The 13,161-nt window shown below is 34.1% G+C and overlaps 1 protein-coding gene across 1 annotated transcript in view; it reads left to right on the top strand.

Moving 5' to 3' along the window:
* LOC143056233 (solute carrier family 35 member F6-like) overlaps positions 1–13,161 on the top strand; it is a 514,661-nt gene that overhangs the window by 215,040 nt on the left and 286,460 nt on the right. The gene's annotated exons all lie outside the window — the stretch shown is intronic.

The following is a 13,161-nucleotide window of genomic DNA, read 5'->3' as shown; positions in this document are numbered from 1 at the left end:
AATTGAAATCATCAACCAGAAACATGATTATAATTAGTAAAAGAGGAACCAAGTGAAATAGATCATATTAGACATGTACAGAATATATAACCATAAACAAGTTAATGTAACAATTATAAATAAAACGTTGGATAAACAACAGATGATTAACACAAGATTCAGTGATTAAGGAGATCATGTAAAAATCCCGATGTTAAAGTGTATACATGTATAATGTCTTTAGTTTAGATTTTTAATTTTCATTATGGTTTATAGTGTTTATAGTGGAACTCTTTGACATACGTGAGTTAGGGTCCTGAGAAGAAGAAGAGGGTACCATTCGCCTGACATTTTCAGCTTTGTAATAATATCTGTTGGTGCTTTAACTAAAGTTGCAACATATTACATACGACTTATCAAATGATTTATATGTTTATCATCAACACAATGGGTGCCAACTGTGGAGCAGGAACTGTTTATCCGGTCGGAGCGATTGAGTGCTCCCCATTTTTTGTAGCGGTTTGTGGTCCTCAAGTTTGAGTTTTCTGTGTACTACTTTGTTACTGTTGTTCGTTTTCTTGTCTTTTTTAAAATCATATCATGGTTAACAGTAACTAAGGAGTAATATAAAGCCGTGCCTGTTTTTCATTTTTTTGCGACAACCTTGAAAACAAATATTTCAAAGCACACCAGTCTGCTAGAAGATAAATACTAACTCCTATGACGATTTGTCATTCTAATCATTTGCTGTTTACCTTGTAGTTAAAACATATGCAAAAACCAATCACACTATACTGTTTTACACCATTTTTTATACCAAAAAACGTTTTATTTAATAATTACAAAAACTTTAACATGCATAAAGTGAATATGCCGTAACACTTTATAATCTAATCCGATAAACAAAACATACGGGTAAAAATAAATATTATGTAACTGAGGGTTTTCATCAAAAGTTTGTTGGTCTTCTGTCGCTTTGTTTATCGGTGGCTTGATACAAATCTCAAGAGGAAATGTTTTTATTTGATTTACAATTTGTCCAAGGTTCAGTATTGAGTATACTGTGTAGGTTATTGATCACAAACACATCACATTCTGTATCTGTCTTCCCGAAACCAGACACCTGTAATTCAGTGGTTGTCGTTGTTTGTCTTTTGTCGCTTTGCATATCTGTGATATTTTACAACTTGTCCGAGGTTAAGTATGGGAGGTAAACAATCGATAAATAACACATCACATTCTTTATGTGTCTTCCCGAAACCAGACACCTGTAATTCAGTGGTTGTCGTTGTTTGTCTTTTGTCGCTTTACATATCTGTGATATTTTACAACTTGTCCGAGGTTAAGTAAGGGAGGTAAGCAATCGATAAATAACACATCACATTCTTTATGTGTGTGCCCTTAGCCAGACACCTGTAGTTCAGTGGTTGTCGTTGTTTGTCTTTTGTCGCTTTGCATATCTGTGATATTTTACAACTTGTCCGAGGTTAAGTATGGGAGGTAAACAATCGATAAATAACACATCACATTCTTTATGTGTGTGCCCTTAGCCAGACACCTGTAGTTCAGTGGTTGTCGTTGTTTGTCTTTTGTCGCTTTGCATATCTGTGATATTTTACAACTTGTCCGAGGTTAAGTATGGGAGGTAAGCAATCGATAAATAACACATCACATTCTTTATGTGTGTGCCCTTAGCCAGACACCTGTAGTTCAGTGGTTGTCGTTGTTTGTCTTTTGTCGCTTTGCATATCTGGGATATTTTACAACTTGTCCAAGGTTAAGTAAGGGAGGTAAGCAATCGATAAATAACACATCACATTCTGTATGTGTGTGCCCTTAGCCAGACACCTGTAGTTCAGTGGTTGTCGTTGTTTGTCTTTTGTCGCTTTGCATATCTGTGATATTTTACAACTTGTCCGAGGTTAAGTATGGGAGGTAAGCAATCGATAAATAACACATCACATTCTTTATGTGTGTGCCCTTAGCCAGACACCTGTAGTTCAGTGGTTGTCGTTGTTTGTCTTTTGTCGCTTTGCATATCTGTGATATTTTACAACTTGTCCGAGGTTAAGTATGGGAGGTAAACAATCGATAAATAACACATCACATTCTTTATGTGTGTGCCCTTAGCCAGACACCTGTAGTTCAGTGGTTGTCGTTGTTTGTCTTTTGTCGCTTTGCATATCTGTGATATTTTACAACTTGTCCGAGGTTAAGTATGGGAGGTAAGCAATCGATAAATAACACATCACATTCTTTATGTGTGTGCCCTTAGCCAGACACCTGTAGTTCAGTGGTTGTCGTTGTTTGTCTTTTGTCGCTTTGCATATCTGTGATATTTTACAACTTGTCCGAGGTTAAGTATGGGAGGTAAGCAATCGATAAATAACACATCACATTCTTTATGTGTGTGCCCTTAGCCAGACACCTGTAGTTCAGTGGTTGTCGTTGTTTGTCTTTTGTCGCTTTGCATATCTGTGATATTTTACAACTTGTCCGAGGTTAAGTATGGGAGGTAAGCAATCGATAAATAACACATCACATTCTTTATGTGTGTGCCCTTAGCCAGACGCCTGTAATTCAGTGGTTGTCGTTGTTTGTCTTTTGTCGCTTTGCATATCTGTGATATTTTACAACTTGTCCGAGGTTAAGTATGGGAGGTAAGCAATCGATAAATAACACATCACATTCTTTATGTGTGTGCCCTTAGCCAGACACCTGTAGTTCAGTGGTTGTCGTTGTTTGTCTTTTGTCGCTTTGCATATCTGTGATATTTTACAACTTGTCCGAGGTTAAGTATGGGAGGTAAACAATCGATAAATAACACATCACATTCTTTATGTGTGTGCCCTTAGCCAGACACCTGTAGTTCAGTGGTTGTCGTTGTTTGTCTTTTGTCGCTTTGCATATCTGTGATATTTTACAACTTGTCCGAGGTTAAGTATGGGAGGTAAGCAATCGATAAATAACACATCACATTCTTTATGTGTGTGCCCTTAGCCAGACACCTGTAGTTCAGTGGTTGTCGTTGTTTGTCTTTTGTCGCTTTGCATATCTGTGATATTTTACAACTTGTCCGAGGTTAAGTATGGGAGGTAAACAATCGATAAATAACACATCACATTCTTTATGTGTGTGCCCTTAGCCAGACACCTGTAGTTCAGTGGTTGTCGTTGTTTGTCTTTTGTCGCTTTGCATATCTGTGATATTTTACAACTTGTCCGAGGTTAAGTATGGGAGGTAAGCAATCGATAAATAACACATCACATTCTTTATGTGTGTGCCCTTAGCCAGACACCTGTAGTTCAGTGGTTGTCGTTGTTTGTCTTTTGTCGCTTTGCATATCTGTGATATTTTACAACTTGTCCGAGGTTAAGTATGGGAGGTAAGCAATCGATAAATAACACATCACATTCTTTATGTGTGTGCCCTTAGCCAGACACCTGTAGTTCAGTGGTTGTCGTTGTTTGTCTTTTGTCGCTTTGCATATCTGTGATATTTTACAACTTGTCCGAGGTTAAGTATGGGAGGTAAACAATCGATAAATAACACATCACATTCTTTATGTGTATGCCCTTAGCCAGACACCTGTTATTCAGTGGTTGTCGTTGTTTGTCTTTTGTCGCTTTGCATATCTGTGATATTTTACAACTTGTCCGAGGTTAAGTATGGGAGGTAAGCAATCGATAAATAACACATCACATTCTTTATGTGTGTGCCCTTAGCCAGACACCTGTAGTTCAGTGGTTGTCGTTGTTTGTCTTTTGTCGCTTTGCATATCTGTGATATTTTACAACTTGTCCAAGGTTAAGTAAGGGAGGTAAGCAATCGATAAATAACACATCACATTCTGTATGTGTGTGCCCTTAGCCAGACACCTGTAGTTCAGTGGTTGTCGTTGTTTGTCTTTTGTCGCTTTGCATATCTGTGATATTTTACAACTTGTCCGAGGTTAAGTATGGGAGGTAAGCAATCGATAAATAACACATCACATTCTTTATGTGTGTGCCCTTAGCCAGACACCTGTAGTTCAGTGGTTGTCGTTGTTTGTCTTTTGTCGCTTTGCATATCTGTGATATTTTACAACTTGTCCGAGGTTAAGTATGGGAGGTAAGCAATCGATAAATAACACATCACATTCTTTATGTGTGTGCCCTTAGCCAGACACCTGTAGTTCAGTGGTTGTCGTTGTTTGTCTTTTGTCGCTTTGCATATCTGTGATATTTTACAACTTGTCCGAGGTTAAGTGTGGGAGGTAAGCAATCGATAAATAACACATCACATTCTTTATGTGTGTGCCCTTAGCCAGACACCTGTAGTTCAGTGGTTGTCGTTGTTTGTCTTTTGTCGCTTTGCATATCTGTGATATTTTACAACTTGTCCGAGGTTAAGTATGGGAGGTAAACAATCGATAAATAACACATCACATTCTTTATGTGTGTGCCCTTAGCCAGACACCTGTAGTTCAGTGGTTGTCGTTGTTTGTCTTTTGTCGCTTTGCATATCTGTGATATTTTACAACTTGTCCGAGGTTAAGTATGGGAGGTAAGCAATCGATAAATAACACATCACATTCTTTATGTGTGTGCCCTTAGCCAGACACCTGTAGTTCAGTGGTTGTCGTTGTTTGTCTTTTGTCGCTTTGCATATCTGTGATATTTTACAACTTGTCCGAGGTTAAGTATGGGAGGTAAGCAATCGATAAATAACACATCACATTCTTTATGTGTGTGCCCTTAGCCAGACGCCTGTAATTCAGTGGTTGTCGTTGTTTGTCTTTTGTCGCTTTGCATATCTGTGATATTTTACAACTTGTCCGAGGTTAAGTATGGGAGGTAAGCAATCGATAAATAACACATCACATTCTTTATGTGTGTGCCCTTAGCCAGACACCTGTAGTTCAGTGGTTGTCGTTGTTTGTCTTTTGTCGCTTTGCATATCTGTGATATTTTACAACTTGTCCGAGGTTAAGTATGGGAGGTAAACAATCGATAAATAACACATCACATTCTTTATGTGTGTGCCCTTAGCCAGACACCTGTAGTTCAGTGGTTGTCGTTGTTTGTCTTTTGTCGCTTTGCATATCTGTGATATTTTACAACTTGTCCGAGGTTAAGTATGGGAGGTAAGCAATCGATAAATAACACATCACATTCTTTATGTGTGTGCCCTTAGCCAGACGCCTGTAATTCAGTGGTTGTCGTTGTTTGTCTTTTGTCGCTTTGCATATCTGTGATATTTTACAACTTGTCCGAGGTTAAGTATGGGAGGTAAGCAATCGATAAATAACACATCACATTCTTTATGTGTGTGCCCTTAGCCAGACACCTGTAGTTCAGTGGTTGTCGTTGTTTGTCTTTTGTCGCTTTGCATATCTGTGATATTTTACAACTTGTCCGAGGTTAAGTATGGGAGGTAAACAATCGATAAATAACACATCACATTCTTTATGTGTATGCCCTTAGCCAGACACCTGTAGTTCAGTGGTTGTCGTTGTTTGTCTTTTGTCGCTTTGCATATCTGTGATATTTTACAACTTGTCCGAGGTTAAGTATGGGAGGTAAACAATCGATAAATAACACATCACATTCTTTATGTGTGTGCCCTTAGCCAGACACCTGTAGTTCAGTGGTTGTCGTTGTTTGTCTTTTGTCGCTTTGCATATCTGTGATATTTTACAACTTGTCCGAGGTTAAGTATGGGAGGTAAGCAATCGATAAATAACACATCACATTCTTTATGTGTGTGCCCTTAGCCAGACACCTGTAGTTCAGTGGTTGTCGTTGTTTGTCTTTTGTCGCTTTGCATATCTGTGATATTTTACAACTTGTCCGAGGTTAAGTATGGGAGGTAAGCAATCGATAAATAACACATCACATTCTTTATGTGTATGTCCTTAGCCAGACGCCTGTAGTTCAGTGGTTGTCGTTGTTTGTCTTATAACATAATTATTTTTCGTCAAATGTTAACTCCTATGCAGATTTGTCATTCTAATCATTTGCTGTTTACCTTGTTGAGAAAACATATGCAAAAACCAATCACACTATACTGTTTTACACCATTATTTATAATTATTTTTCTTTAATTGCTTTTAGCATAAAACGTACAAGAAAAAAAGATAAAAAAGGAAAATTCAAAAATGGCAAAATACAAAAGTTAAACATACAAAAAATTGTCCTTCGATCTTTTAAGGTGTGTTGTATTATTGGCATAGTACCACACATTTCAAACTGGAATCAGCCATATGAAAGATGTATCACATTGGACTAGAATTTAATATTATTTTGTCTAAAGTATCATAGAAATAAAATGTAAGGTATACATCGATACATTAAATGTACTAGTACTTTATATTTTTTCTCATTTAGGAGTTGCATGGGGAAATATTTAATGAACAGTATAGGCAATAGCTAGAAGGGCTACAAAGGATTAAATGAAAAGAGAAAGCATTTATACAAATTTTACAAATATATCATGTTTTGGACCAGTTTTGCACACACTGTGGAAATATGGTGTTGTAAACAATTATTTCATGTCTTTCCTTTAGTGCAGCATTTTAAAAATTCACAACAGAAAGCCTCGTGAATATGATTTTAAAAATTACTATTAAATACAAATTATTTACCTTGTTTGGAAGAAATACCAGTATAATACAGTAGCCCTTTTCACAAAAAATCTTATGTGTAAAAATTATTTTATGATAAAACTATGTAGTTGAAATGTTAAGAAGTATTTTAGACTTATAAATTTTACATTTAAGATTTTTTGTGAAAATGCCTTCTGGTTCCCTGATATGAAGCACAACATTTGGTTACAAGTAATTAGAAAAAAAATGTATTACTTTAATAACAAGAATATCAAAAGCCAAATGACCATTAATAATTTATATTAACTAGGACACACCCGCGAAATCGCGGCCATTTAGATCGTATGTAAATTGTTGTCGGATAAATTGTGTTAGCCCACCCTCCCCCTTTTTTCCAAATAACGATATTTGTTGTTTATGTTTTTTTTCTGTATACTATGAACATGCATATACTTTAAACGGTCACTAATATATTATATAGAGACTCTCTATATAATATATCACTATTCCAATACTTTACTATTCACGGCGGTCACTGATTCAGTGGGTAATTAACTATTGGAATAATAGCTTTTATTATCTTTTTAAATTTAGTTATTCAAGAGGAGACTCAACCTGGTCCATCACATGCTGCTTTATGATCGTTTTTGATTGGTTCATTTGAATTTATTCTTGAATCTGATTGAAGGGTCATAGACTAACAGTATGTTGAAAACATTTGTTCACTATTATCCTTTAAGATTGTGATACAAACTTTCGAACAATATTTTGAGTACTTAATACATATATATATGCGAATTAGTGCAATATCATTGTTTTGATATGACTGTGACATGAGAAATAATATATTTGTTATAAAACTTTTTGTTTGTAATTTTTGCAGAAATGATGAATTTGATTAGTTACAAAGTTATAAATTATTTGTGTACCAACTGATAGTGCCTCTGTTGTGTTTCTAGCATTGACTACACAGAAAAATGAAAAAAAACTATACTATAAGTTTATACTGAAATATTAACGACAGGTTTATTTTACATTCAGAAGCGATTTAAGAGGGGACAGGGAGCCCGGGCCCTCCTTGGAGAAAATTTGGTTGGTTAAATAGAGAATTTACTGAAGCTTGAAAGGAGCGGGTCCTCTCTTGGGCAGCCAGTGGACCCCCACTTATGAAAATTTCTAGATCCCCCACTGACAATGAGATTGTTCGACACACTATTTACTAAGCGTTACATTTTAATAAGGCATTTTAATGACTTAGTACTTCATGACTCTGTAAGTTGTCTATAAATCATCATTCCTCTGCTCCTATGCCAACATCCAGCAAAGTATTCCACACAAACTTTTGTTAGGGGCTATCTTGCATTGATGTGTGCTGATAGCTTCAATTTAAGATGAGAACAAAGCATGATTTTTGTAATCCAGAAGATGTTCAAATTGGGTTTCGCTCTATGATATTGTTTTGTGTTTATGTTCTTCGAGATTCTATTTTCTTCTCATGGAGAACCATTTTACAATTGTTTTATTTTATCTTTCAAAAAAATTTATATGAAATTCAAAGGTTGTAATATAATACCATTTGGCAGATGCACAAAACAGTTGTGATAAAAATAAAATTTGATCAAGGTTGCACTGTAAAAATATCACATCAAACTCAAAATTAAGTATATTTATATAAGGTTGGACTGTCTAAATATCACATAGCTTGTTAACATGGCTATAACCAAAGTATATAGCTCACAAATAGTTTATTTACTGTAGGTTGGACATTGAAAGTAGCACATTTTTTGTTGCAAATAGCATTTACATAGAAATTATTATTTAAATATATAAAGCATGTACAATGGGTTGAATTGGAGAGACTTATTCACTTGTTGAATATTTCGGTCCCTCCCTGTACCCAATCTTTTTTACTTATGAAAATAAGTGTCTGGATGCCACCGCGGCTGGATAGTGTTTATAAAATAGAGGCTAATTGGGGACAAAAGAATAGAAAAAAAAACATTGAATGATTAATAAAGAGTAGATAGTAATGGGCATCATCACCATCATGATAATAAAAGGAACAGAGAAAAGTTTTTCAATAAAATAAAAAATAAAGGAATGAAGATCCTTATTGATTTAGCAGTCGTGGAAAAGGTGTATACCCTTGATCTTTTAAGTTTTTGGTATGTTTAGATTTACAGTTTTCATAGATATATTTTAAGCTTCTGATTAACACAGATTAGTTTACTGCTTTTTTACACTTTAAACAGGCATTGTTGAAACTGGCTATTACACAAGCATTATTACGTTAAAGGACTTAATTCCCTTAGATAAAGCTGTAATATGATTGGTTAATTGTTGTTTACTTTATTTCCAGTGGCAAATATTTCAATAATGTTCAGAAAGTTATGAAATTATCTATTTATGATTTAAATGTACGACAGGTTAAAAAAGCAAGTAAAGTCATGTCGCATATTGCATAATGCATAGATGATGAAATATGACTTGACTATATAGTAATTTTGTATTTTTGTTTGTTTGTCAGTACAGAACAAAACTTTTGTAAATAAATGAAAACAAATAAATAATATAAATGCATTTTTATACATTTGAGTTGTTTTCATTTTATGACAGAAATCCAGATACATAATACTAATGCCAGAATGTTACTTAACAAAATAAAAAAGAAAGGAAATGGCAATGCAAAATCATAATTCATGATGCTATTAAGACATTCGCAACCTAATTATTTATATTCCCTTTGTCCTTGAGATCGCAGGAAGACTTCTTAACAAATTATTTTCCATATGTTGGTTTACCTGGTTCATAGTCTAAAGTTAGCTAACATTAAATTATTACAAAAAAAATATTCTAACTTGTGAACACTGCCAGACAGACATGTACACCTTACAATTATAACATGCTTTAAATATAGTTGGTGTGTTGCATATAGTGCATGTATCTAAGAAACACCTAAACAAGGAAAACTGAAGATTTACCAATAATCAATAACAATTTGGTCATGGTCAGATGATAATTAACAGGCAGACATATACACCATACATTATTCCATACACCCAATGTGGCTGATCTCTTGTTTAAAGTATTAGAAAACAGAACCGTTGAAAACCGAAAATTAACATTGGACGATGAACCGTGACAATGAGATTAATGTCAAACAAACCATGCCAGAATGACATCTATATCCTTAAATATTTTTGTATGCACAAAATATAGTTGTCATGACCTATTGCATACAGTATTAGAAAAACGGTCCAAAACACAAAAACTTTTCTTTAACCGCTGAACCCGGACATTGAGGTCAAGGTCAGATGACATCTACAAGTTGGACATGTACACCTTACAATCATTCCATACTCAAATATAGTAGACCTATTGTTATAGTATATGAGATATGGACTGGGCTACGAACACTTTACCTTGTTCACTTATCCATGAAATAAGGTCGAGATCAAACTGTTTTACGGATTCTATGGACTTTGCAAAAGTTACCCTGTTACTCATAAGAGATTAATTAAGAATGCAAAATCTTTGTTTTCAAGTAGTCACTGAACCATGAATATAAGGTTTAGGATAATGCATGGATAATTTTTTTAACATTGTCTTATCGGGGCTTTTTATAGCTGACTATGTGGTATGGGCTTTGCTCATTGTTGAAGGCCGTACAGTGACCTATATTTGTTAATGTCTGTGTCATTTTGGTTTCTTGTAGACAGTTGTCAATCATACCACATCTTCTTTTTTATATGGACATGTGACAGACAGAAACTTCATAACACATGACAGCTGTATACAAAGTATGGAACATTCAGGTATTCTGAAATATTAATCATTCAAGAAGTTTGTTAACACCGCTTCTGAGTCGCTTTTAGGTGTCACACCACCAATTACTCCCTCCAATTGAAAGTAGGCCCACTCGGACAAAAAATAGTGCATTTGATGTCATTGTTTACTTAAACTAATAAACAATTGGCAGAATTGAAACTTTTGGTGAAAGAGAAATATATTAAGACCATTTTGAGCTAAAATTGCTTGTTTATGAGTTTGCATTCACAATTGACGCTTAATGCACTTCATAGTATACTAATTTGTAAGATTTCTAGAAAACCAGGGGTTATTTTTAATGGTACCTCTGTTCGGAAGAACTCTTCTTTCTTGTATGATTTTAAACATCTGTTGAAAACTGGCATGTATAAAGCTGATACATGTATGATTCTTTAGGTAAAATATTTAGAAAGCTGTGAAAATTGCAAAATTTGGGTGAACAGATAGGGACTTTTAATTGGTGGTCTGACAACTTTTAATTTTCACACTTGAGTTTTTTTTAACATAGTATATTTATTCAAATTCAGTAGCATTGGCGGATCCAGGGGGGTTCTGGGGTTGGAACCCCCCTTTTTTGGCCGATCAATGCATTCGAATTGGAACATGTAGTTGGATTCCCCCCTTTGTCCTGGGTTGGAACCCCCCTTTTTTAAATGACTGGATCCGCTTCTGAGTAGAGTGTGGCGCTCATATTCGCCGTTTTATGATTTTGAGGTGTAAAAACCTCCAAAGAATGTATTAAAAAGAATAGGTAAACACCTGACTAAACTCGGAAAATTAACAATTTATTATTCTTTCATAATGTCCAACTTTAACTACTGCCCACTAGTTTGGCACTTTTGTGGGGAGGTAAATACTAAAAAGATAGAGAAAATTCAAAAGAGAGCACTAAGGTTCATCTATGAAGACCATTCAGCAAGTTATGAAGATCTACTCTGCAAATCAAAATTACCATCTTTAAAAATAAGAAGAATGCGATCTTTGGCGATTGAAGTTTTCAAAATTATAAATAAAGGTTGTCCTGTATATCTCCATGATTTGATTCACTTAAAGGAAAACACTTACTTTTTCAGATACCAGAATACAGCAGATCTACCACATGTAAGAACAACTGCATATGGCCTACAATCCTTCAGGTATGCGGGTGCTAGGTTTTGGAATGAGCTGCCAGATGAGCTTCGAAAGCGATCATCTTTAAATCAATTAAAGAACTTGATAAATTCTTGGTCTGGCAGCTCATGCCAATGCTTTGCCTGCAAAACCATTTAATCTATGTTCATTATTTTTTTTGGTTTGTTGCTTTATTTTCAGCATTGCAAATTTATTTTATTATCTTTACTATACATGCTATAGTGCTTCTGCTGCTCTGTGCTAATTTTAGAAACTGTATGTGCTTTTAATATGCTTTCTATGTGCAAACCATTTTATTTGTGCTTTTGTTTTTATCTCATAATTGCATGTATCAGTATGTGTTTAACTTATACGATGCTTAAAGAACTTTTGTGCTGCATGGTTATATACTGATATGAACTCTTGCTTTATATGTTTAATTGTGTGTGCATGACTTAATATGTATGTTTTGTTTTACTTGTTGTTATGTCGGGTTTAAAAGCTCTTCAGAGCTTATGTTTGTAATTGCTTGCTTATACCGACTCTAAATAAAGCTTTATGTCTATATGTCTTATGTCCAAAGGATTCGTAAAATGGAAGAAATATGCCGGTAAATTATATTATTATAACTAATATGAATATTTTTAAAACTTAGACAAAATTTCGGCACTTACCACAAAGGACCGAAAAACAGACAACGATTTTCGATCAATTTCCTGAATTAAAAAAATATTTCAAAGAAGTATTTCTTTGTAATTCTTTGTAAATATATAATAATGTAGAGAAAACAAGTAAATGGGTTAACATTGTAAAAGACTGGTTAAATAAATTAGGTTTTGGTCATCTCACTTTTAATACTTTTAATTTAAAATATCACATAAATAGTATCCAACAAAGAATCTATCACCAGGCTTATCAAATTATGAATTGTTCTATCAATAAATGTGAAAAATTAAATTTCTTTTGTCATACTAAAAGAATTAGAAAAAGGCCCCCATATATTGATATATGTAAATTCAAAACCGACCGATCAGTTTTCAGTAAATTTAAACTAAGTGCGCATTCCCTAGCAATTGAAAGAGGTCGTTATACCAACATTGAAAGAAGTAAACGCATTTGCTTATCCTGTAACAGACAAGAAAATTGAGGATGAATACCATTTCTTCTCAATCTGTCCATGCTATAAATCATTAAGGGATACCTATATACAAAATATTAATAAAAATCTTAATTTCAATTTTATTAAATTGCAGTCCACTATAACACTAAATCATTTGACTGTACTTTTAAATAGCAGTCAACCAGTCATTATAAAAATCACCATAAAGTATATTAATGATTGTCTTTTATTAAGAACATCTGTATAACTTTTTTTAATATGCAACCTAATTTTTGTTTGTGTTATTTTTCTAATTGTTCATGAACATTAACAATGTGTTAACTGTTGATATTTATAGCCTTTTTCTTCTACGCTGTGAATACCACTGTCACTCTAATATAATTATAATCAATTTAACTATTGTCAGTTTATTGTCTTAATTTTGTATGCCATAACCATTTAATGTAAATGTGTTTGTGCGAATAAAATATTGTCTATTGTCTATTGTCTATTTGACTGATTGCACTAAATTTCAGTTCTTTGCACCTTTGATAAAAAC

The sequence above is a fragment of the Mytilus galloprovincialis genome, chromosome 13, assembly GCF_965363235.1.
Source record: "Mytilus galloprovincialis chromosome 13, xbMytGall1.hap1.1, whole genome shotgun sequence".
Lineage (NCBI taxonomy): Eukaryota > Metazoa > Mollusca > Bivalvia > Mytilida > Mytilidae > Mytilus > Mytilus galloprovincialis.
Note: the sequence above shows the minus strand (reverse complement) of the source record. Positions and strands in the feature narration are given on the sequence as shown.